This window comes from Aotus nancymaae, unplaced genomic scaffold (genome assembly GCF_030222135.1).
Source record: "Aotus nancymaae isolate 86718 unplaced genomic scaffold, 86718_ANA_hifiasm-v0.15.2.pri h1tg000033l, whole genome shotgun sequence".
Classification (NCBI taxonomy): domain Eukaryota; kingdom Metazoa; phylum Chordata; class Mammalia; order Primates; family Aotidae; genus Aotus; species Aotus nancymaae.
Genome location: NW_026988447.1, coordinates 45,070,807 through 45,096,986, shown reverse-complemented (window position 1 = coordinate 45,096,986; position 26,180 = coordinate 45,070,807). Strand labels below are relative to the sequence as shown.

At 38.3% G+C, this 26,180-nt stretch overlaps 1 non-coding gene across 1 annotated transcript; it reads left to right on the top strand.

Moving 5' to 3' along the window:
- The first annotated feature begins 16,296 nt into the window (after positions 1–16,296).
- Positions 16,297–16,415, top strand: LOC135277876 (5S ribosomal RNA). The gene has a single exon (XR_010345451.1). It is a non-coding gene; the product is annotated as a 5S ribosomal RNA (ribosomal RNA).
- Positions 16,416–26,180: the final 9,765 nt, after the last annotated feature.

Here is a 26,180-nt window from a genome sequence, read left to right as displayed (position 1 = left end):
TTGCTTCTCCTTTGCTGTCTGCCATGATTGTGAGGCCTCCCCAGCAATGTGAAACTGTGAGTCCATTAACTCTTTCCTTTATAAATTACCCAGTCTTGGGTAGGTCTTTATTAGCACTGTGAGAACTAATATGGTATCCCTTGCATAATTTTCTCTATTTTCTAATTTTTTATAAAAATTTTTGAACTTTCTCTCTCTATAGTCATCAATTTTGGATACATTATATTTTCCTAGAAAATTGCCTGCTTTCTTAGGTTGTCAAATGTATTCACCAGGAGTTGTGTAAATTGTTTCTTAAGAAATTAGTGGTTTTTTTCAATAGTTATCTCCCCCTTTCATTTCTTTGTGTATTTATGGGATTTTTAAAATTTTTACTTAGTTAAGAAAACTAATAATTAATTTCCATTGTATTTTTTTCAGAGAATCAGATTTATTATATATTGTTATTTTTTTTTGGTTTATTTTGATACTTTTTTACTTTTATAAGTTAGATGTTTTACTCTTGGTTTTATTGACGTAACTATTCAAGGCTTTAGATTTTCTTTTTAGTGCTTTAAAGATTCAGATATACCAGATTTTTATTTTACCTTTGCTTTAGAAATTCTGTAGTTTGGGATGTGTTTGCCTTTTGAGCCCCCAATTTTTTTGTTTTTATTAATTGGTTGGTGAAAAAATAATTGAGGTTTTGCCATACTTTCAATGACAAAAACCACAATTATTTTTTGCACCAACCTAATCTTACTGTATTTTGTGATCATACGCTGTTGTTTACAACTTCTGCTTCATGGAATTTTATTATTTTCCTACTGCTGCCGTAACAAATTACCACAAAGTTAACATCTTAAAATAAGATGAATTAATTTTATTACAGTTCTGTAAGTCATAAGTCAAGCTTGGCAAGTTCTCTGCTTGAGGTCTCACCAGCCTGAAATGAAGACATCAGCTGGACTGGGCTTTTATATTGATGTTTTGGAGGAGAATCTGGTTCCTAGCTCATTTAGGTTGGGGACAGAGTTCAGTTCCATGTGGTTATACAACTGAGGTCCCCATGTCATTGGTAGCTAGAGGCTAAAGGCCAGTCTTTGCTCCTGGAGGCTGCCCATATTCCTCTTCATGCTTACTTTCCATGTGGCTTCTTCCAGCAAATGACAAGGCAAGCCTCTCTTAGGATTTGAATCTCTCTGAATTCAACTTCTGCCTCATCACTGTAACTTTACCTGGAAAAAGTTCTCTGCTTTTAAGTGTTCATGTGATTAGATTGGGCACACCCAGATAATTCCAAATAATCTCCCTATTTTAAGGTTTATAACCTTATTTGCATCTGCAAAGTGCCTTTTGCCATGTAATATATTCACAGAATTTAGGGAATTATGGCATAGACAGTTTTTGGAGGTCATTCTGCCTACCACAGGAACTCATCAATTTTTCCTTTTGGACTTAACACATGGTAAAGTTTTAAAGTAGCCCATGTGCACTAGAAAAAGAAAGCTCTGTTCTCTATTATTGTTCAAAATTGTCTATGTACTCATAAGACCTCCTTTGTTCATCATGTTGTTAGATCTTCTATATCCTTACCTAGTATTTTGTCCATTTGACCTTCAGACCAAAAGTAGTATGGTACAGTCTCTACCTTTTAGGGTTTTTCTGTCTATTCCTTTTCAAAATTTCTGCTTTATATAGATTGCCTCTGCATTAAATCATGCATAGGTATTTATAACTTTATATCTCCATTGTAAATGGCAGCTTTCACATTAGAAAGACTCTTTTTCTCTATTAATGATTTTACTGACTTCTACCTAGATTTCAGGACTATAAATCTAAACTCTACTCTCATTTGCATTTGACTGGTATGCTTTCTACTCATCTACTTTTAGAGTTTCTGAATAATTTCATTTTCAGTGTATTGTCTGTATGTGGCATAGAGTTGAATTTTGCTTTTAAGAAGATCTTATTTAAATAGGTAAATTGAATCCGTTTGCATTTATTAATATGACCAATATTTTTATCTCTATTTTTCCAATTACCTTATGTTGTACTTCCCGTGTGTCTTTCATTGAATAGTCTGTTTTGTTTATTCTATTTTAAATATTTTGGCATAAATGAGCATATTTTTGTAGCAATGATTTTTAGCCTAATACTTTTATATAATTCTCTGGCCTTCCTTTTTCTTTACTCAGGCTTTTAATATTACATTTATTAGCTTTAAAAAATATCCTTTAACCACTGTCTATTATTTGTGTGTCAATCCATGAGCTAATTTGTCTTCTCCTTTTTTCCCTTCTCCTTTCATTTTTTAGTTTTTAAAGCATATAAGCTTTTATTCCACATTTGTTTTAATCTAAGTTCTCACTAGTAGTTTTCTATAGAAGGTTCCCTGATCAACTCTGATGAAGTTCATCTTCTAGTCAATTCCTTAGAAAGAACATGTAAATGAAATATATTCTTGAGTTCTTGTATGTTTTACTATGGCCTTTGTCTTAGTCTGCTCAGTGTAGCTATAAAGGAATACTGGCGACTAGATAATTTACAAAGAAAAAAAGGTTCATAGGGCTCACAATTCCGACGTCCAAAAAAGTGCAAGATTGTACATTTGCATCTAGGGAGAGCCACAGGCTGCTTCCAGTCATGGTGGAAGGTGCAAGGGAGCCAGCACGTGCAGAGATCACATGGTGAAAGGAAGCAAGACAAGGAGGCAGGAGGTACCACCCTCTTCTTAACAATCAGCTCTCACAGAAGCTAATAGAATGGGAAATTATTCCCTTGGAAAGGCATTAATTCATGAGAAGTCTGTCCCCATGACCAAAACACCTGCCTAAGGTCCCAACTTAAACATCGGAGATCAAATTTCAACATGAGGTTTGGAGGGGACAAATAACAGCTTTCATACGAACCTTTTGTCTCCTTTAGTATGCTGCTGTTGAAAAGCATTCTTACAGTAACCTGTTTTTCTTTCCTTTCTAAGAAACTTCATCTGTTTGCTTGGAAGCCGGATAATTATATTTGTCTTGGAGATCTCATTGTTCTCTTTTTTTTTTTAACTTTTTTTTTAATTGTATTTTAGGTTTTGGGGTACATGTGGAGAACATGCAAAATTGTTGCATAGGTACACACATGGCAGTGTGATTTGCTGCCTTCCTCCCTTTCACCTATATCTGGCATTTCTCCCCATGCTCTCTCCCCCCACCTCCCCACCCCCCACTGTCCCTCCCCTACTTCCCCCCAACAGACCCCAGTGTGTAGTGCTGCCCTCCCTATGTCCGTGTGTACTCATTGTTCAACACCCGTCTATGAGTGAGAACATGCGGTGTTTGATTTTCTGTTCTTGTGTCAGTTTGCTGAGAATGATGGTTTCCAGGTTCATCCATGTCCCTACAAAGGACACGAAATCATCGTTTTTGATGGCTGCATAATATTCCATGGTGTATATGTGCCACATTTTTCCTGTCCAGTCTATCATCGACGGACATTTGGGTTGGTTCCAGGCCTTTGCTATTATAAACTGGGCTACAATGAACATTTGTGTGCATTTGTCTTTATAATAGAATGATTATAATCCTTTGGATATATACCCAGTAATGGGATTGCTGAGTCAAATGGAATTTCTATTTTTGGGTCCTTGAGGAATTTCCACACTGTCTTCCACAATGGTTGAACTAATTTACACTCCCACCAACAGTGTAAAAGTGTTCCTATTTCTCCACATCCTCTCCAGGATCTGTTGTCTCCAGATTTTTTAATGATCGCCATTCTAACTGGCGTGACATGGTATCTCAATGTAGTTTTGATTTGCATTTCTCTAATGACCAGTGATGATGAGCATTTTTTCATATGTTTGTTGGCCTCATGTATGTCTTCTTTTGTAAAGTGTCTGTTCATATCCTTCGCCTACTTTTGAATGGGCTTGTTTGTTTTTTTCTTGTAAATCTGTTTTAGTTCTTTGTAAATTCTGGATATCAGCCCTTTGTCAGATGGGTAAACTGCAAAATTTTTTTCCCATTCTGTTGGTTGCTGATTCACTCTAATGACTGTTTCTTTTGCCGTGCAGAAGCTGTGGAGCTTGATTAGGTCCCATTTGTCTATTTTGGCTTTTGTTGCCAATGCTTTTGGTGTTTTGGTCATGAAGTCCTTGCCTGTGCCTATGTCCTGAGTGATTTTGCCTAGATTTTCTTCTAGGGTTTTAATGGTGTTAGGTCTTATGTTTAAGTCATTAATCCATCTGGAGTTAATTTTAGTGTAAGGTGTCAGGCAGGGGTCCAGTTTCTGCTTTCTGCACATGGCTAGCCAGTTTTCCGAACACCATTTATTAAACAGGGAATCCTTTCTCCATTGCTTGTTTTTGTCAGGCTTGTCAAAGATTGGATGGTTGTAGGTATGTTGTGTTGCCTCCGAGGCCTCTGTTTTGTTCCATTGGTCTATAGGAGATCTTATTGTTTTGCTAGGATATGAATCAGAAATGAACTTCTGGATCATTATCAGGTATTTAGTGGAAACAAGGGCATTTTTAACATGTAAATGTAATAGTATGTGTCTGTGTGTGTGTGTGTTAGAAAAGAGAAATAGGAACACTTTTACACTGTTGCTGGAAGTGTAAATTAGTTCAACCATTGTGGAAGACAGTGTGGCAATTCCTCAAGGACCTAGAAATTCCATTTGACCCAGCAATCCAATTACTGGGTATATATCCAAAGGATTATAAATCATTCTATTATAAGGACACATGTACACGAATGTTCATTGCAGCACTGTTTACAATAGCAAAGACCTGGAACTAACCCAAATACACATCAATGATAGACTGGATAAAGAAAATGTGGCACACATACACCATGGAATACTACGCAGCCATAAAAAACGATGAGTTCATGTCCTTTGTAGGGACATGGATGAATCTGGAAAGCATTATTCTCAGCAAACTGACACAAGAACAGAAAATCAAACACCACATGTTCTCACTCATAGGTGAGTGTTGAACAATGAGAACTCGTGGACACAGGGAGGGGAGTATCAAACACTGGGGTCTGTTGGAGGGGGGAATAGGGGAGGGACAGCATGGGGTAGGGAGGTTGGGGAGGGATAACTTGGGGAGAAAAGCCAGATATAGGTGATGGGGTGGATGGAGGCAGCAAACCACATTGCCATGTATGTACCTATGCAACAATCCTGCATGTTCTGCACGTGTACCCCAGAACCTAAAGTGCAATAAAATATATATATATGAGTTCAAGTATAGTTTTAAATACAGTATTCTTTCTAATTTTATTTTTTTCTCTTTTTAGAAACTCTAATTATATATAATATAAACAGAATCTTCTTTCCCCATCTGCTATTATCTATCACTTCTTTTTTACTTTATTACTTTTTTTTCCATCTTTTTTTAGATTTTATTTTTCCACAGGTTATTGGGGTATAGATAGTATTTGGTTACATGAGTAAGTTCTTAAGTGGTGATTTGTGAGATTTTGGTGCATCCATCACCTGAGTAGTATACACTGCATCTTATTTGTAATCTTTTTTCTCTCGCTCCCCTCCTAACCTTCCCCCCAAGTCCCCAAAGTCCATTGTATCGTTCCTATGCCTTTGTGTCCTCATAGCTTAGCTCCCACATATCAGTGAGAAAATACGATGTTTAGTTTTTATTCCTGAGTCACTTCACTTAGAATAATAGTCTCCAATTTCGTCCAGGTTGCTGAACATGCTAATTCATTTTTTTAATGGCTGAGTAGTATTCCATTGTATGTATATACCAGTTTCTTTGTCCACTCATTGATTGATGGGCAATTGGTTCCACAAGTCAGCAATTGTGAATTGTGCTGCTACAAACATGTGTGTGCAAGTATCTTTTTCGTATAATGACTTCTTTTCCTCTGGGTGGATACCCAGTAGTGGGATTGCTGGATCAAATGGTAGTTCTACTTTTAGTTCTTTAAGGAATTTCCACATGGTTTTCCCACAGTGGCTGTACTAGTTTACATTCTCACCAGCAGTGTAAAAGAGTTCCCTGATCACTACATCTACACTCACATCTACTTTTTTTTGATTATGGCCATTGTTGCAGGGGTAAGGTGGTATTGCACTGTGGTTTTGATTTGCATATCCCTGATCATTAGTCGTGTTGAGCATTTTTTCATATGTTTGTTGGAAATTTGTACATCTTCTTTTGAGAATTGTCTATTCATGTCCTTAGCCCAATTTTTCATGGGATCGTTTGTATTTTTCTTACTGATTTGTTAGAGTTTGTTGTAGATTCTAAATATTAGTTTTTTGTCAGATGTATAGGTTGTGAAGATTTTCTCTCACTCTGGGGTTGTCTGTTTGCTGTTGTCAGAGGGAATGCTTTTAACTTTTCCTCATTTGTATTGTGTTGGCTGTGGGTTTATCATAGATGGCTTTTATTGCTTTCAGGTATGTCCCTTGTATGTTGATTTTGCTGAGAGTTTTAATTATAAAGGATGCTGGATTTTGTCAAATGCTTTTTCTGCGTGTATTGAGATAATCATGTGACTTTTGTTTTTAATTCTGTTTATGTGGTGTATCACATTTATCGACTTACATATGCTAAACCATCCCTGCATCCCTAGTACGAAACCCACTTAATGATGGTGGATTATCTTTTTGATATGTTGTTGGATTTGGTTAGCTAGTACTTTGTGAAGGATTCTTGCATCTATGTTCATCAGAGATATTGCTCTGTAGTTTTCTTTTTGGATATGTCCTCTCCTGGTTTTGGTATTAGGGCGATGCCAGATTCATAGAATGAATTAGGGACAGTTTGATTTTTCTCTTTCTTGTGGAATAATTTGGAAAGCATTGGTACCAATTATTCTTTTAATGTCTAGTAGAATTCTGCTGTGAATTCATCTGGTCTTGGACTTTTGCTTGCTGGTAATTTTTTTTTTTTATTACCATTTCAATCTCACTGCTTGTTATTGGTCTTTTCAGGGTGTCTCGATTCTTCCTGATTTAAGCTAGGAGGGTTGTATTTTTCCAGGAATTTCTCCATCTCCTCTAGGTTTTGTAGTTTATGCATCTAAAATTGCTCATAGTAGCCTTGAATTATCTCTTGTATTTCTGTGGTGTCAGTGGTAATATCTCCTATTTTGTTTCTTAATGAACTTATTTGGAATTTCCTCTTTTCTTAGTTAATCTTGCTAATGGTCTATCAATTTTATTTATCTTTTCAAAGAACCAGCTTTTTGTTTCACTTATCTACTTTTTCTATGGTTTCATTTAGTTCTGCTCTAATCTTAGTTATTTCTTCTGCTGGATTTGGATTTTGTTTGTTTTTGTTTTCCTAGTTTTTGAGGTGTGACCTTATTTGTCTGTGCTCTTTCAGACTTTTTGATGTAGGCACTTAGGGCTATGAACTTTCCTCTTAGCACTGCCTTTGCTGTATTCTCGAGGTTTTCACAGGTTGTGTCACTATTGCCATTCAATTCGAAGAATTTTTTAATTTCAGTCTCAATTTTGTTTTTACCCTTTGCTCATTCAAGAGTAAGTTATTTAATTTCCATGTATTTGCATGGTTTTGAAAATTCCTTTTGGAGTTGATTTTCAGTTTTATTCCACTGTGGTCTGGGAGAGTGCTTGATATAATTTCAATTTTCTTAAATTCATTGAGGCTCATTTTATGGCTTACTATATGGTCTATCTTGGAGGAAGTTCCATGTGCTGATGAATAGAATGTATGTTCTGCACTTGTTGGGTAGAATATTCTGTAAATATCTGGTAAATGCATTTGTTCCAGGGTATATTTTAAATCCATTCTTTTATTACTTTCTGTCTTGATGACCTGCCTAATGCTGTCAGTGGAGTGGAGTATTGAAGTCCTCCCCACCCCACTATTACCGTGTACTGTCTATCTCATTTCCTAGGTCTATTAGTAATTGTTTTATAAATTTGGGAGGTCCAGTGTTAGGTGTATATATATTTAGGATTGTGATATTTTCTTGTTGGACAAGGCCTTTTATCATTATAGAATGTCTCTTTTTGTCTCTTAACTGCTGTTGCTTTAAAGTTTGTTTTGTCTGATATAAAAATAGCTAATACTACTTGCTTTTCATGTCTATTTGCATGGATGTCCTTTTCCACCCCTTTACCTTAAGTTTATGTGAGTACTTATGTGTTAGGACTCATGAGGTAAGAATTAGTAAATTCTAATCCGTTCTGTAATTCTGTGTCTTTTAAGTGGAACATTTAGACCGTTTACATTCAATGTTAGTATTGAGATGTGAGGTACCATTCCATTCAGTGTGCTATTTGTTTCCTGTGTACTGTGGTTTTCCGATTTTTTATTTTTTAATTGTATTTTGGATTTATAGGCCCTGTGAGATTAATGCTTTAAAAGAGGTTCTGTTTTTATGTGTTTCCAGGATTTGTTTCAAGATTGAGAGCTCCTTTTAGCAGTTCTTGTAGTGTTGGCTTGATAGGGGTGAATTCTCTCAGCATTTGTTTGTCTGAAAAAGACTCTATCTTTCCTTCCTTTTTGAAGCTTCATTTTGCTGAATACAAACTTCATGGCTGATAATTGTTTTATTTGAGGAGGCTGAAGATAGTGCCCCAATCCCTTCTCGCTTATATGGTTTCTGCTGTTAATCTGATAGGTTTTCCTTTATAGGTTACCTGGTTCTTTTGCCTCACATCTTTTAAGATTCTTTCCTTCATCTTAACTTTAGTTAACCTGATGACAATGTGCCCAGGTGATAATCTTCCTACAGTGAATTTCCCAGGTGTTCTTAAACTTCCTTATTTGAATGTCTAGGTCTCTAGCAAGGCCAGGGAAGTATTCCTCAATTATTTCTCCAAATATGTTTTCCAAACTTTTAGATTTCTCTTCTTCCTTGAGAACACCAATTATTCATAGGTTTGGTCATTTAACATAATCTCAGACTTCTTGGAGGCTTTGTTCATATTTTCTTATTTTTTATTTGTCGTTGTTAGATTAGGTTAATTAGAAAATCTTGTCTTTGAGCTCTGAAGTTCTTTCTCCTGCTTGTTTGATTGTACTGCTGAGACTTTCCAAAGCCTTTTCATTTCTGTAAGTGCATCCATTATTTCCTAAAGTTTTGACTTTTTAATATTTATGCTATTTCCTTGAATATTTCTCCCTTCACTTCTTGTATTGTTTTTTGGATTTTCTTGCAGTGAGCTTTGTCTTTCTCTGGTGCCTCTCTGATTCACTGAATAACTAACCTGCTGAATTTTTTTTCCCAGGTAAATCAGGGATTTCTTCTTGGTTTGGATCCATTGTTGGTGAGCTAGTGATTTTTTGGGTGTATTAAAGAGCCTTGTTTTGTCATATTACCAGAGTTGGTTTTCTGGTTCTTTCTCATTTGGGTAGGCTTTGTAAAGCTGATGTTCAGATTCTTTTGTCCCACAGGTATTCCCTGGTTGGCCACCTGCCTGGGGGTGGTGCTTTCCAGAGGGCATCAACTGTGGTAGTAAGGGGAGGAACAGGCAATGGGTGGGATGCTAGAATTCCCAAGAGTATAAGCCTTTTGTCTTCAGTTACCAGGGTGGGTAAAGAAGGACCATTAGGTGGGGATGGGGCTAGGCATGTCTGAGCTCAGACCCTCCTATGGTGCATCTTGCTGTGACTGCTCTGGGGGTTGGGGTAAGGTTCTGAGGTCAATGGAGTTATGTTCCTCGGAGAATTATGACTGCATTTGCTGTGCCATGAAGGTTGTCAGGGAAGTGGGGGGATGACAGCAGTCGCAGGCCTCACCCAGCTTCCAAACAACCCAGAGTGCTGGTCTCACTCTTACTGTGTCACCCCCAACAGCACCAAATCTTTAGGCAGTGGGAGAGCAGGACTGAGAACTTTCCTTAGGCTATCTGCTTGCCAGCTGCAAAAGCCGGTAGGGCTTTGATGCTTCCCTCACTTGTGGAGTCTACACACCAGATTCATGTTCTCTCCCGAGTTCTGGCCAGGATATTTCTTGATCAGTTCAAGTTGTTCAAGTTCAGCTAGCAGTTTGCTTCTTCCTATCTCCTTCTCCCAGAACCTCAGGCAGCCCACCCCAGAGACCCCTGTGAAGCAAGGCAGAAATGACTTGCTGGGGTAGCCAGCAAGCCTACAGGGCTTTTCATATTGCTTCCTCTACCTCTATATTTTGCTTGGGTCTCGAAATTGACTCCGCTCCAGGTAAGGTCAGAATCTTCTCCCCTGACCTAGACCTTCAGGTTCCCCAGCGAGGGTGTGTGTTTGGGGGCAGATGATCCCCCTTTCTCACTTCCACAGTTTGGACATTTACTGTATTTGGAGTGTCTCCCAGGTCCTGTAGGAGCAATCTGCTTTCTTCAGAGAAGAATCTTCTTGATTTATTTTTCAGTTAATTATTGGTGTATAGAAATATTACTGATTTTGTATGTTGATTTTGTATATTACAACTTGACTTAATTTATCAGTTTTAAGCGTTTTCTGTTAGTCTATATATAAGATCATGTCATCTGCAAACAGGTACCATTTGATTTTCTCCTTTCCAGTTGATATGCTCTTTATTTCTTTCTCTTGCCTAATTGCTCTGGCTGAGACTTCATCTTTAAATCTTTTTTTCTCCCCATCTTCTGTTCTTTGCCATTCTTTTCATCATATCTTTTCTCCCTTGGGCACTCTGTAATTAAGTGCTTATTTCTTAGATGTATTTGTCTTTCTAAATTTCTTTCTTGAGTTTTCTCAGCATCTGTTTATACCTTGTTTTCACATTTCTATTTTTGGCCTTTGAATTTATAATTTTCTATTTGTTCATATTGGTAATTGCTTGTTCAATAACACTAAATAACATTTAAAGTTGTTTATGTTGCAATGTTGTTCTGCTTATTGCTTTTTTTCTCTTTATCATTTTATTAAAATGTTTTGGTCATTATTTTCTGCTGTATAATTATCGGAAATTATAGTGGGTACTGAGTGGTTTTTTATTTGTTCGTTTGCTTGTTTTTGTTAATGTTTGTGTAGCAACTATATGAACCAGAATAGCAAGGAAGTTTAACTCAGTTTTCCTATTTCAAGAGTGCCCTCTAATGTTGCTACAGCAAAGTGTAGTTTCTTTAACAAATATGTCCGTTTTGTTGTTCTATATTTTTCTTAGTTTTGACTCTAGCTTGTTTTGGTAGAAGATTTCATCTTAATCCCTTCCTTTTTTATCCTTTTCACCACCAAACATTCAAGACTACTTTCTCTTTCTGAGAAGCCTACTTATCCCGGAAACAGTATCTTCCTGTAATAGTTGTCTATTGCTGCAAACAACCCCAAAACTTAATGGCTAAAAATAATAGTTTATTTGTTTATGATTTTCTGGAATATCTGGGCATGGCTCTTTTGGAGCAACTTCCCTCTGTTTCTCATGGCGTGCACTGGGCCTATTCATACAGTGCAATTTGGGCTAGAAGATCCAAGATGGCTTTGACTCAGCTTGGATGGCTGGAATTCTGGGGCCTCTTTCTCCCGTAGGACTTCAACCAGCAGGATAAAGACTTTCAAACTCTCCTCTCCTCTCATGATTTCTAACTGCAGGTCACTTTTGTCTTCATGCAGTCTCCAACAGGAGAGCTGGACTTCTTTACGTGGTGCTCAGAACTCCAACAGGGCACAGATGCAAGCTGTAGAGTCCTCTAAGATCTAGTCTTAGAAGTTGTATAGTCTCACTACCACATTCTATTGTTCAAAGCAAGTCACAGTGCAAACCCAGATTCACAACTCTAATTCCTAATGGGAGAAGTGCCAAAGTCACATTACAAAAAACAAAAAACAAAAAACAAAAAACAAAAAACAAAAAAACGTGAGATATGGGAGAGTTGTTCCGGTCACCTTCGGAAACAATCTATCATGTTTCTCCAGACTGAAGCCTCTCTAGTTCCATATACTTTATAAGCATTGTCCTTTCGTAGCCCTTGCCAAGTCCTACCAGGGCTCAGCTCTGTTTCCAGTATTCTTTTTCCAACAGGAAGTGGACCTCCTCTTTCTGCAGGTGAAATCTAATTGATGTTGTCTATCTTCTGCTAGTGCTATGACCCCTTTGCATCTGTGTTCTCCTCCCTTTTGTGTCATTCCTACTTGACTTCAAACAATCCTCAGCTTAAGAGACAACTCTACTGCTCTTGGATGATTACTTCCACTTCCAAAAATAAATTGAAGTTTATAGAATTTGTTTATCAGTTATGCTACAAATGGCTTAGCTATGTAGCAGTAGACTATTTCCCTTGTCATAGATATATAGGTAGAGAAAGGTAATATACATACATACATAGATGGATACAAAGATAGATGAACGGATGGATAGATAGATGGATGATAGGATAGATAGATGCAAAGGCTCAAATTTAGGCAGCCACTATTATCCGGTCTATCTTGTCATAACGTTGAATCCTCACAGTTATAAATCTGAGGTAGAGGCTTTGCAATTCCATATGTCTTTTAAAAATGCTACATTTTACATTTAAGTGCTAACTTAAATATTCTAATATATTTAAAAGCTTTTATATTTGAGGGCTATGCAATAGTATATGCAGAATTTCCAGGATATCTTTGGTTTAGATGACCCCTAAGGTTAAGGTTCTTTTTTTAGAGGAAAATAGGAAAAAATTTAAATGGATGTAAGAGCAGGAGAGATTTTCACCAAACGTTGTCTAGGTTTTTGTTGAGTGAATGGGCATATTATCTCATTCTGTCAAGTAACACCAAAATATTTTCCAAATCTTGGTCAATCACTAGCATGGCAATAAGAAGGAAAAGATATTATCCATGGATGATCCTGGGAAAGGCTGTTATTTGTCAGGATGCCCTGCCTGAAAAACAGCATGATCTTAAAAGCATTTTAATGCCCAAATACAGTTTTAAAATCTTAATTATTCTTTTTCCAAAATTAAGATTGAGAAACATATAATACCTAGTAGATACTATACTACATATGTTTTAAATTGTCAAATTATTTTTGCCTGTAAAACTTTATTAGCAAACTTAACCCAAGGTTTTAAGAATTTTCAAAAGTGAATTAATTGTTCTTATTCCAAAGATGAAAATACAGTGCATCCAGCAATCAAGCAGTGCTAAGTAAGTAGAGATAGAATTTTTCTCTCTATTAAAGTTCTGCAGGTAGCAACTGAACATCTACTGAGTGGATTAAAGATAATCTTTTACTTTTCCTTATCTAGGTAAATGTTGAAAGATTGTGTTGCCTAGAGAACAGAAGACAATGTGATTAGCCTCTTGAAAGTAGGGTATTGTTAGCTCTTCTTGTTGCATTGATCCTTTTACCATTATGTAATGTCCTTCTTTGTCTCTTTTGATCTTTGTTGCTTTAAAATCTATTTTATCAGAGATGAGAATTGGAACACCTGCTTTTTTTTTTTTTTGCTCTCCATTTGCTTGGTAAATCTTCCTCCATCCCTTTATTGTGAGCCTTTGTGTATCCTTGCATGTGAGATGGGTTTCCTGGATGCAGCACACCAATGGGTTTTGGCTTTTTATCCAATTTTCCAGTCTGTGTCTTTTGATTGGGGCATTAAGCCTGTTTACATTTAGGGTTAATATTGTTATGTGTGAATTTGATCCTGCCATTTTGATGCTAGCTGGCTGTTTTGCCCGTTAGTTGATGCAGTTTCTTCATTGTGTTGATGGTCTTTACCATTTGGTATATTTTTGGAGTGGCTGGTACTGGTTGTTCCTTTTTATGTTTAGTGCCTCTTTCAGGAACTCTTGTAAAGCAGGCCTGGTGGTGATGAGATCTCTGAGTACTTGCTTGTTCACAAAGGATTTTATTTTTCCTTCACTTATGAAGCTTAGTTTGGCTGGATATAAAATTCTGGGTTGAAAGTTCTTTTCTTCAAGGATGTTGAATATTGGCCCCCATTATCTTCTGGCTTGTAGGGTTTCTGCTGAGAGATCTGCTGTGAGTCTGATGGGCTTCCCTTTGTGGGTAACCCGACCTTTCTCTCTGGCTGCTCTTAGCATTTTCTCCTTCATTTCAACTCTGGTGAATCTGACGATTATGTGCCTTGGGGTTGCTCTTCTTGAGGAATATCTTTGTGGTGTTCTCTGTATTTCCTGGACTTGAATATTGGTCTGCCTTGCTAGGTTGGGGAAGTTTTCCTGGATAATATCCTGAAGAGTATTTTCCAGCTTGGATTCATTCTCTTCGTCACATTCAGGTACACCTATCAAACATAGATTAGGTCTTTTCACATAGTCCCATATTTCTTGGAGACTTTGTTCATTGCTTTTTACCCTTTTTTCTCTAATCTTGCCTTCTTGTTTTATTTCATTGAGTTGATCTTCAACCTCTGATATCCTTTCTTCTGCTTGGTCAATTCGGCTGTTGAAACTTGTGTATGCTTCGCGAGTTCTCGTGTTGTGTTTTTCAGCTCCATCAATTCACTTATATTCCTCTCTAAGTTGTTTATTCTCGTTAGCATTTCGTCAAATCTTTTTTCAAGGTTCTTAGTTTCTTTGCATTGGGTTAGAACATGTTCTTTTATCTCACAGATGTTTCCACCTTCTGAAGCCTGATTCTGTCAATTCATCACCTTCATTCTCCATCCAGCCTTGTTCCTTTGCTGGTGAGGAGTTGTGATCCCTTGTAGGAGGAGAGGCGTTCTGGTTTCAGGTGTTTTCATCCTTTTTGCACTGGTTTCTTCCCATCTTTGTGGATTTATCCACCTGTCATCTTTGTAGTTGTTGACTTTCAGATTGGGTCTCTGAATGGACTTCCAGTTTGTTGGTGATGAAGTTATTTCTTTCTGTTTCTTAGTTTTCCTTCTAACAGTCTGGCCCCTCTGCTGTAGGACTGCTGAGGTTCACTCCACGCCCTGCTTGCCTGGGGATCACCTGCAGCAGCTGCAGAACAGTAAGGATTGCTGCCAGTTTCTTCTTCTGCTATTTTTGTCCCAGAAGGATACCTGCCAGATGTCAGTCTGAGCTGTCCTTTATGAGGTGACTCTTTGGATATATGGTGGTCAGGGAGCTGCTTGAGGAGACAGTCTGTCCTTTATAGGAGCTCAAGTGCTGAGCTGTGAGCCCTGTTGTTCATTCAGAGCTGCTGGGCAGGTATGTTTAAGTCTGCTGCAGCAGAACTCATAAACCCTTTTTTTTATTTTATTTTTTCCCAGGTGCTCTGTCCCAGGGAGTTAGGGCTTTATTTATGAGTTTCTGTTGTGCTGCTGTCTTTTTTCAGGGCTGCCCTGCCCAGCAAGGAGGCAGCCTAGTCACTGTCTGCCTGCAGAGGCTTTGCTGAGCTGCTGTGGGCTCCGCCCAGCTGCCATGTGAACTTCCCTGCAGTCCTGCTTATACGGGTGTAGTTAGAACTGCCTCAGCAATGGTGGCCCACCTCTATAATGGCAGACTCTCTCTGTAATGGCAGGCTGCCTCGGCAATGGCAAACTACCTCCGTAGTGGTGGACTACCTCGGTAATGGCAGACACCCCTCCCCTACACAGCTGGACCGTCCTGAGTTCAGCTGTGCTTGCTGTGAAACTCTCAATCCAGAGTGTTTCTGATTGCTGTTCTTTTGTGGGGGTGGGATCAGCCAAGCCTGATCACCTGGCTCCCTGCCTCAGAGCCCTTTTCTGTTGTTGTTGTTGAACGGTCGACTCTGTCTACCAGGTGTTCCAGTCACCTGTTAAAAAGGCACCGGTATCTGTGTGATTTCCCATGCGGCGACCCACTGCGCCTGCGCTGGCTGAAACAGCCGTGCGGAGATTCATGGCGCTTTTTTGCCCAGGAATCTCCTGGCCTGGCTCCCTGTTTCAGTCCCCTTTCTAATCAGTTGAATGGGCACCTCTGTCTGCCAGGAGCTCCAATCGCCAGCTAAAATGGCACCCGGACCCATGTATTTTGTACAGAGAACTGCCGGCAAAACGGCCGCGCCAGTGAAAACAGCCCCGCCAGCCAAACAGCCACGCCGGCCAAACCAGCCGCGCCGGCCAAACCAGCTGTGCTGGCGACCCATGGGGCTCCTCCACCTGGGAATCTCCTGGTCTGTGGGCAATAAAAATCCGTCTGGAAATGCAGCATCCACTCACGCTCTGTGCTTTCACTGGGAGCTGCAATCCTGAGGTGCTCCTAATCGGCCATCTTGGATCTTCCTCTCCCAAAAAACTCTCGTGTCACTCACATATCAAGGTTTTTAATTTATTAATTAATGAGGAAATTAGGCTCATGTTGTAGCCTTGTTCAAAGGAGAAATCAAAGAATCAATTGTATATATAAGGTAAGGGAATGTTGAAATGAATTTACAAATGGACTCAAAAGTAGCTTTCTCCACCAGACAAAATTTGCTTAAATGTTTATAGATAAGAATTATTTGTGTCTACGGCCATACCACCCTGAACGCACCCGATCTCATCTGATCTCGGAAGCTAAGCAGGGTCAGGCCTAGTTAGTACTTGGATGGGAGACTGCCTGGGAATAACGGGTGCTGTATGTAGGCTTTAAAAAAAAAAAAAAAGAATTATTTGCATTGCTATGAGATTATCTACAATTTAGAGGATTATAAAATAGCTCAAAGGTAATGAAAAGTGCAAGATCCCTTCCAGAATCAGATAATTTACCAGAGGCTCTAGCATTCCACTAAAAGGATATCCAAGTAGTCTTTTAAGTTTATTCCAAAGTCTTGTATTTTTCCTTGCAAGATACCTGGTAATAGCTACAAAATTGATTTTCTAAAATAGTAATTTTTAAACAGAGGAGCAATTCTTCTGAAAAGGATCCTATTTATGCTCAACCATGTTGTTGTCTTGCTTGGTTTCCTCCAGCAGTTGAAAAATGTGCTAAATAATTAAAAACTAGACACAAAGAGTACTTGTTTAATGCCTATTTAGACACTATTGTGTCTAAATTTCTGTTATTGGAGCCATCTCTGCAGTAGCATAGAAACGTGAAGAGACTCAGGCAGGGTAGGCATGGAGCCAGGAGGTGAAATTGGCTTCAAAGTCCCTACTGGTGACTCAGTCTGGGGGAGAAGAGGGAAGACAGGTTCAAAGTCTGCACTTGGAAGTCTGCATTTAAGTCCACTGGAAGGAAGAAAAGGTAAGAGATCTGTGAGTACTCAGAATATAATGATGTTTCCCAAAGAGTTGTTGGAGAATACTACCTAAAATCAGCCTAAAAATGCTGATTCATATAGTGATTCCGTTCTTTTATTCTTTTCAACTGTCTCTCAATCCATTTAACATTCTCACAGAGAGCCTCCGGTTCATGCTAGCATATACTTAACGTATATCGATCATTTGCTAACTTTTTTCATTATAATAATAAAGTAGGCCTAGGCTTCAGAGTCTTTGGCTTGGTAACATGAAAGCAACTTATTTAGCTAGAATTTCATAATATTGCTTTGTTTTGATGTACTTATAGTCAGTTACCTTCCACTGGGAAAGAAGTACTAGTTTTCCACTTGTGATAATGATAGAGAGTTCTTCATTAGATATTTTTAATTTGAGTAAAAAAGTGAGTATACTAAAAATACCTAAAAATATTAACAAGTGGTAGCCAGACATGGTAAAATAAGATGGTAGCTTAGGATGATTGAAGTTCGGGAAGCACAGGTGAAGAAGAAAGAGGGCCAGGCCAGGAATCAAAAACAGCAGAATTTCATCCAATTTTAAGGACTTACCTAGTTATGTGACCTACTGCAGGGATCATTCATGTCTTCAAAACTGAAGTTTTCTTATGTTTAAAATGAGGACTGAAAACTCTGCCCTGCTCCTTTCACTGTGCTCCCAGAATAACATGAGAAAACACACCAGAAAGTATTTTGCAAAGTCCTAGACAGCCACACAGGCAGGGTACAGACAGGAGGAAAGTTTCTATTTTCAGGTAAAGAGTCATTGTCAGTATTACACTGTTTAAGGGCAAACAGGTGGAGAAGGGAGTTCAGTTAAGCTAAGTGGCCAAGAGTAGCACCTCAGGAGCAAGCGTTGAAAAATGTAAGCTCTCTGCATAGCAAAAGAAACTGTCATCAGAGTGAATAGGCAATCTACAGAATGGGAGAAAATTTTGCAATCTATCCATCTGACAAATGGATAATATCCATAATCTACAAAGAACTTAAATAAATTTACAGGAAAAAACAAACAAACAGTTCCATCAAAAAGTGGGCAAAGGATATGAACAGGCACTTCTCAAAAGGAGCCATTTATGCAGCTAACAAGCATATGAAAAAAGGCTCATCATCACTGGTCATTAGAGAAATACAAATCAAAATCACATTGAGATACTATCTCATGACAGAATGACAATCATTAAAAAGTCAGGAACAACAGATACTGGAGAGGATGTGGAGAAATAGAAACAATTTTACACCATTGGTGGGAGTGTAAATTAGTTCAAGCATTGTGGAAGACAATGTGGTGATTCCTCAAGGATCTAGAACCAGAAATATCACTAGACCCAGCTGTCTCATTACTGAGTATATATATACCCAAAGGATTATAAATCATTCTATTATAAAGACACATGCACATGTATATTTATTGCAGCACTGTTCACAATAGCAAAGACTTGGAACCAACCCAAATGCCCATCAATGTAGACTAGAAAAAGAAAATATGGCACATATGCACCATGTAATACTATGCAGCCATAAAAAAAGGATGAGTTCATGTCCTTTATAGGGACATGGATGAAGCAGGAAACCATCATTCTCAGCAAACTACATGACAACAGAAAACCAAATACCACATGTTCTCACTTGTAAGTGGGAGTTGAACAATGAGAATGCAAGGACACAGGGAGGGGAACATCACACGCTGGGGCCTGTCAGGGGGGTGGAGAGCTAGGGGAGGGACAGAATTAGGAAAGTACCTAATGTAGATGACTGGGTGATGGATGCAGCCAATGACCATGGCACGTGTATACTTATGTAACAAACCTGCATGTTCTGCACATGTACCCCAGAACATAAAGTATAATTATAAAAACAAGAAAAATGCAAACTCATTTCCTTCTACTTTGAACTTGCTCTCTTCTTAGCATTGGCAAATGAGAAGTGGTAGGAGGTCTGCATAAGAGCGCCTGACTAAAGATTTCAGCCTATGCAAAGAACAGTGCACCTGACTAAAGATTTCAGCCTATGCAAAGAACCTAGGTTTCCCCAGCAATTCTTACAATGTCTAACAAAGACAGATTGGTGTCACATTTCAGAATGATGAGCTCATAGGGATAAAACCCTACATCTGACTGATAAAACATTAACAATAAAGAAATCATGGTCTTAGAATCTTGAGCTCAGGAAATTCCAAGAGTCAGTGGAGCAGATTAGAAGGAAAGTTCTGGAATTGAAATGACATTAGGGTTCCTAAAAGAAAAGAGAAAGATCAAATCATAGGGCTTGCATTGAGTTTCAAAGAGGATTAGTGAGATGGGTTTTAGAATCAAATGACATGCAGAGTGTGTATATGGAGAAGGGTTGGTGTAAATGTGTGTGTGTTGGTATGTGTGTGCACATGCATGAGAGAGAGAGGAGGAGAGCCACAGAGAGCTATTGTTCCAACCCAAAACCGAATTGATTTTTCATGACAGAAAAAGAAATTTCTCCTACCCTTGCAAGTTGTCTTTTCTTCCCCTGAATACAAAGCATATACCAACAGAACCTACCAGGCTACCAGAACGGGTAGAATATGCAAAAAAGGCAGGAGCATTAAGGTGTCATATTTATAGGCTCGTTTTTATAAAAGTTCTAAAAATTGAAACAGATTGTTATTTTGAAATGGGATAGTAGTTATATTTTATAATTGAGTTTGTGTATAATGACATCTTTTTTATACTTTATGCCTCTGAGTAATGCTTTTTACTCAATTTTTGTGAAATTGCATAATTTTGGATTATGCAAGTCTTCTTTCTGAAGACTTGTCAGTAGCACTGCCATTGTATTTATTGGTTCCCACCACAATGCAGCACCTGTTGTCCTCTCCCTCTGTTCTTGAGTTGTTTCTATGAGCTTTATGTTATCTTGTCTTAGTTTCATTTATCTAAAGTAGTAAGTGAGTAACAATATAATTTTTCCAAGATGCCTATTTTAATACCAGAAATTTGAAGAATAAACATGTGGCCAAGTGAAATCCAGACTATGTAATATACTTATACTTTGAAAAATTTTGATAGTTTTCCTAATCAAGGCCTTCTTTGAAAATCAGCATTGCGAAATTTTATTCATGAATTCTTGTTGTCTATTTCTAATCAACAATAAAGGAACAAATGAGCACTTTTTAAAATATAGTCATGTCAACAACAGAATCTGCCAGTTCCATCTAGGGTCATTTTCATCAAGCGTTTGTATAAATAATTGACAAGTGGGAGATACAACATAATCATAATATTTGTGGGTTGGAAGATGATTCTAGGTCCCGGGAAAGTAAAGAACAAACTAGCAAACACTGATAGGCAGACCATGAAGCTAGCTGAATCTCTAACAGGAGTTTTCTGGATGTCGGATCAGTAACAAGTACCTTCTTGGTAGGTAGTATTCTAAATGCTAAAAATATGAAACAGTAGAAGATGTGCCTCTTACTCTCTGTAAATTCCACAGTGACTGTGACAATCCTAGCTATAACTTTGATCTTAACAAGTGTTAACTATAATAGTATGCATTTGAAATTATGAGTTACACACAGACATTTTGGGAGTGTAGAAGTGGATACTGTGGTAGCTATAAACCTCTCTGGAAGAAAGTACTAAAGATGGCAACTTCTATGGTACAAAACAAGCAGGTAAATAAAATCATTAAAGATTCATATTAAAAATTGGAGAAGAAAAATAGATATGTGTCTCCCTTTCAAAAAAGAAGCTTTTAATTAATATATATATCGTAGCCTTAGTAACTTAGCGTGATAGCAACTAAGTTACTTGGAAGGAAAACAAAGGAAACAAGAATATAGAGAAACAATGCACTAAGAGAGGGCAAATAATTGAAGGGTATAAAGGAAATGCTCAAGATTAGCAACTCCTATGTAACTATGAGGTGTTTCTAACACGTAGAACATGAATGTTTTAGGGATTATCTTTTAGTTGTCTAAAATAAATACAAGAGGCTTTGCCTACTTGCCCAATACAAAAGACATTTGAGTTTTGTTTGTGTGTGGATAAAAACATTAAGCAACACCAACTCCCAAGTCAGAGACTGTGCTGACTCTAGATGGTCATCAGCAGACCAAGAAGCCAAGAACGTAATGGTTACCTGTGACCCCTGCCATGGATGCTACCTAGTAGCAGCTGCCATTTTCAGGGACTGCATGTCCATGAGGGAGGTGGACGAGCAAATTCTTAACATCCAAAACAAGTACAGGAGCTACTTTGCTCATTGTGCCCCCACATACACATACACACAATGTGAAATGTAGCCACTCCCAGGGCTTAAAATGTCCGCTAACTTCATCAGCAACAACACAGCCATCCAGGAGCTGTTCTAGCACATCTTGGAGCAGCTCACTGTCATGTTCAGGTGCAAGGCCTCCCTGCACTTGTGCATGGGTGAGGGCATGGATGAGATGAATGAGTGCATTGAGGTTGAGAGCACCATGAATGACCTGATGTCCAGTTACCAAACAGTACCTGGATGCCATGGCCAAGGAAGACAGAAAGTTTGAGAAGGAGGTGGCCTAGAGCCTTTTCTTACTGGGTAAAGGGTGGAAGTCGTTTGAATGTTTTATTCACTCACAAAGTGTTCTATGATATTTGTGTTTCACTGTGCACTTGCTGTGTGTTCAACTCTAAAAGTATATATACACTTTAATATATATACATAAAGATAGAAGCTTTGTGGAGCCTCTATCTTTTCTTGGTTCTCTATGGACAGAGACAGCCTCTCTTTCAATTTATCTTTCTCCAAAGAAGGATTTCTTTCATTTCCGGCTTTCCTTTAATTTCTGTGATGTTGTCTAGAAATTAAAGACATAGTCTTGTCTTGCCATATAATCACTAGAATGATTTTGAGAATCAGAAAAACTATTTTATGCCCTATTTTCTCATTCTGGTAATGGTGATAGAGGGTTTCTCTTACCCTCCATGATGTGGCCTATTTTGAAGTTGTTTCTAATTTATTATCCATAGCCTCCCATGACGTTACACTATTTTTTTTCTCTCTCTCTCTGCTTATTCCAATTAATTTTGGTGAAGTTCTCTGTTCTTATCATGTATCATAAGTAGGTTTTCCTGAGGGTTTGCCTTAGGCACATTTTTTTCAGTCAGAATTCACTGAAGCAAACAGAATTTTCTCCAGCCAGCTTAAGGAGGAATTTACTACAGGGTATTAAATTAACTGCAGAGCTACTGTGAAAGCTCAAGAAACGAACTTAAGGTTGAGGCTGTAGGAATATCTTCAAAGACATAAAAGGAGACACTGCCCCTTACACTTATGAAGCCATTTGCCAAACTGTGAAGGTGCCATCTATTGACTCCAGAACTAAGCCCCCACTGCCAGAGTCAGGAAGCTAACAACAAAAATGGCAAAGGATTGGGAAGCTGCCCCAGTGGGAAATATACTATGTCCAGATGGTGCTTAAAACAGAATTGACATATGAAACAGTAGAATTTCCCCACATTACTTCTACTTTCCAAATCTCACATAAGGGCATCTGATTTGTAGAACCCAAATCATATCCAGAATCCTAGTTGCAAGAGTATGGGAAAGGTCATTTTATGTCCCAGCCTCTGAAGAAAGGATAGCATACTAGACTAACAAGAGATGGAGCAATACCCCATCAGCTTCTTAACACCCAGCACATCCTTCTACCTATACTTAAACAGCACCACTAGCAACCACAATGTGCTCCTACCTAATGTGATAAAACTATGTTTCACACCTATGAAAACAATGTTATCTTCCCGTGTGAAGAGAAGATCCAAAGTTTTATCAGTCACGGCATCCATCCAATCACCACTGAGTGACACTAAATTCTTTTCTAGTTCAGTCACGGTACTATTTGGACATCCTGCGCCTGTGGCCAAAATGATACATTTGGCAATCATTAACATACTGTGTATCAAAGAGAAAAAGAAAAAGAAAGCGAAGAAGGGGAAAGCATGCACAAAATATATGCTTCCTCTAAATACTTTCATGTATGTTAATATAATACATAATAAAGCATATGAGTAGCTACTACGGACCTTATTTCTGCAACTGTTCACAAAGTTGTAGCTGATATTTATAACTTGCTCTACTACCATAATCAAGAAGCTCCCAGGATCAGGAAGCAGTCTGTTCAGGATGAAACCACCAAATCTAGACTTCCTCATCCTTCATAGTGGGTTCTCCAGCAGCAACTGCAGGAGCACAGCCTTCATATCAGTTTCATCTTCCAAATCTGGCAGAAAGTCATCTGCTTTGGGAAATTATATCTGAAACAGCAGCTTCCGATGAGAAAAATGTAGTTTCTAACTTTCTAGTTTCTGCAAAACAGGATAGATATTTGAGATAGCTACTAAGTGACAATTTATCATATCCATCCTAGAACTCTCATTCTCTCAAAGACTGTCCTTCAGGGTCTTATCTACTGTCCAGATTTCAAATATAGGTTTCACAACCCCTTGAGGACAAGTAATTTTGAATTTAGATTTTCTTTTTGGATTTTAGAAATCAAAAACATTGCATTTACTGTATATTACTAACATTAACATTAGGATTTGGACAGCACCCCATAACTGATTGCATTAACCTTCTTACAACAAAAGGTAGAAATAATCATACTATTGGTATAAATATTAAAAATACCTTAACTTAGTTCATATCAGGGTTTGCTTCAAATGCATTTGCGTGAAACTTAAAGTCAAAATCACTTGGTTTTCAGAGCTTTTGAGATTTGGAGTTGTGGATAAGGAATTATAGATCTGTACCAACTATTGTTGATAATTCCCAAATCTGTATATTCAACCCTGAGCTCCAGATCCATATATGCTTATCTCCACTTTTATTCTAGCCCCCTGCCCCCACATAAACCCCAACATTTTTCAAACTGAAATCAAAACCTGGTCTTCCTCAAGCATTCCTGACTCAACGAGAGGCATTAATATCTACCTATTACTTGAAGCCAGAAACCTACATGTCATCCAAGAAAATTTCTCTCTCTCTCTTATCTACACACAGTTAGTCACCCAGTCCTGTCAATCTTACTGCTGAAATACCTCTCCAATATACTCACTGTTCTCCAACACTACAGCCACCTTTTCAGGTTATACCACCATTATTTCCAGATAATTTAAAACAACTTCCTACCTCCTTTCCTCCCATATCCAATATATTTTCTCAACACAATAACAGAGTGACTCCATCACTTCCCAGCTTTTAACACTTCCTGTCTCCCTACCAGAGACAGTTTCCCTCAGGGAAAACTCCTACCTACTGAACATTGTTTGTGAGACCCTTCTTGCTTGCCACTGACCCCTCACAGTCTGGGCTCCAGGCATACTGCACTCTCTACAGGAGCCTGAGTTCCTCATGCTTTCTCCTACCTCAGATCTCTTTCTTTCTCCTGGAACAAGCCTCTTGGCTTTGCCAGGCTAACTCCTACTCAACCGTCACATCTCTACTTAGAAGTCACTCTCACTGAGCAGACAGTTCCTGACTCCCAGACCAGGGCTGTATGTATTTTCAAAGCAACTTACATATCCCTTACTTCCCAGTGACTAACCTGTATCTCCACATCTGCCTTGCCACCCCCAGCTTGTCTCCTACCTTGGGTTGTACCTCCTGGGATAATAAGGGCTGTATTTTTCTCATGCCTTGTTGTGATCAGTGCTTGCCATATAGTAGATTGCTCATAACTATTTGAATATTGGTTATAATGACAAATGAATATCTTTCCATTCTTGTTCTTTTTCCACCCAACTCCAAACTCCTCTGTCGTTAGAAAAAAAGGAAAGAAAAAAATGTGTTTGAGACACTCAAATTAAATCTCAAAAGAAAAAACCCAAATTATGAGATGAATAAATCAATTACCAAAGTAGCCTCTTACATCTCCCTCTGAGATACATGAGCATAGAGATGAAGGCCAACATAAAAGCTTTAGTAAGAGGAACACAGAGAAAAAAAATCTGAGAGAAGCAGCTGAAGAAAATGTTCTGAATCTCAAAATAGCATGTAATATGGGAAGACAGGGTGAAGGAAACTGCAGGGAGAAACATCACCTTTGACATCAAGGCTAACCTTTGAATGGCCAAGGGGAGCCAAGGTCTCCGAGAAGCTGCACTCAGACTGAGAACAAGCAAGCCTGCCACAGTCTTGGCCATAAACTGTTCCTTCACGAGCCTGGCTGGAAAGAAAGCTATTCACACATGGGTGGTGAAAAAAAGAGAGAAAAACCTCAAAAAGGAGTCTAGATTATTCTTATCTTTGGGAGGTAGAATTTGAGAGAAAGAAAAAATTTCCAAAGAAATTCATAATCCTATTTGGAAAAAAAAAAATCTGTTAATTAGAATTTTAACAAAACATGTCTTGATCCCACAGAGGGTCTTCCTTTCACATGTTTAATAATCAATGTGCAAAACTCACAAGCATTCTTATACACCAATAACAGACTTAATGAGAGCCAAATCAAGAACAAACTGCCATTCACAATTGCTACAAACAGAATAAAATACCTAGAAATACAACTAACAAGGAACGTAAAGGACCTCTTCAAGGAGAACTGCAAACCACTGCTCGATGAAATAAGAGAGGACACAAACGGAGAAACATTCCATGCTCATAGTTAGGAAGAATCAATATCATGAAAATGGCCATACTGCCCAAAGTAATTTACAGATTCAACACTATCCCCATCAAGCTACCAATGACCTTCTTCACAGAACTGGAAAAAACCACCTTAAACTTCATACGGAACCAAAAGCAAGCCCGCATAGCCAAGTCAATTTAAGCAAAAGAATAAAGCTGGAGGCATCACACTACCTGACTTCAAACTACACAACAAGGCTACAGTAATCAAAACAGCATGGTACTGGTGCCAAAACAGAGATATAGACCAATGGAACAGAACAGAGGCCTCGGAGGCAATGCCACACATCTACAACCATCTGATCTTTGACAAACATCATAAAAACATGCAATGCGGAAAGGATTCCCTGTTTAATAAATGGTGTTGGGAAAACCGGCTAGCCATGTGCAGAAAGCAGAAAATGGACCCCTTCCTGACACCTTATGCTAAAATTAACTCCAGATGGATTAAAGACTTAAACATAAGATCTAATACCATAAAAACCCTAG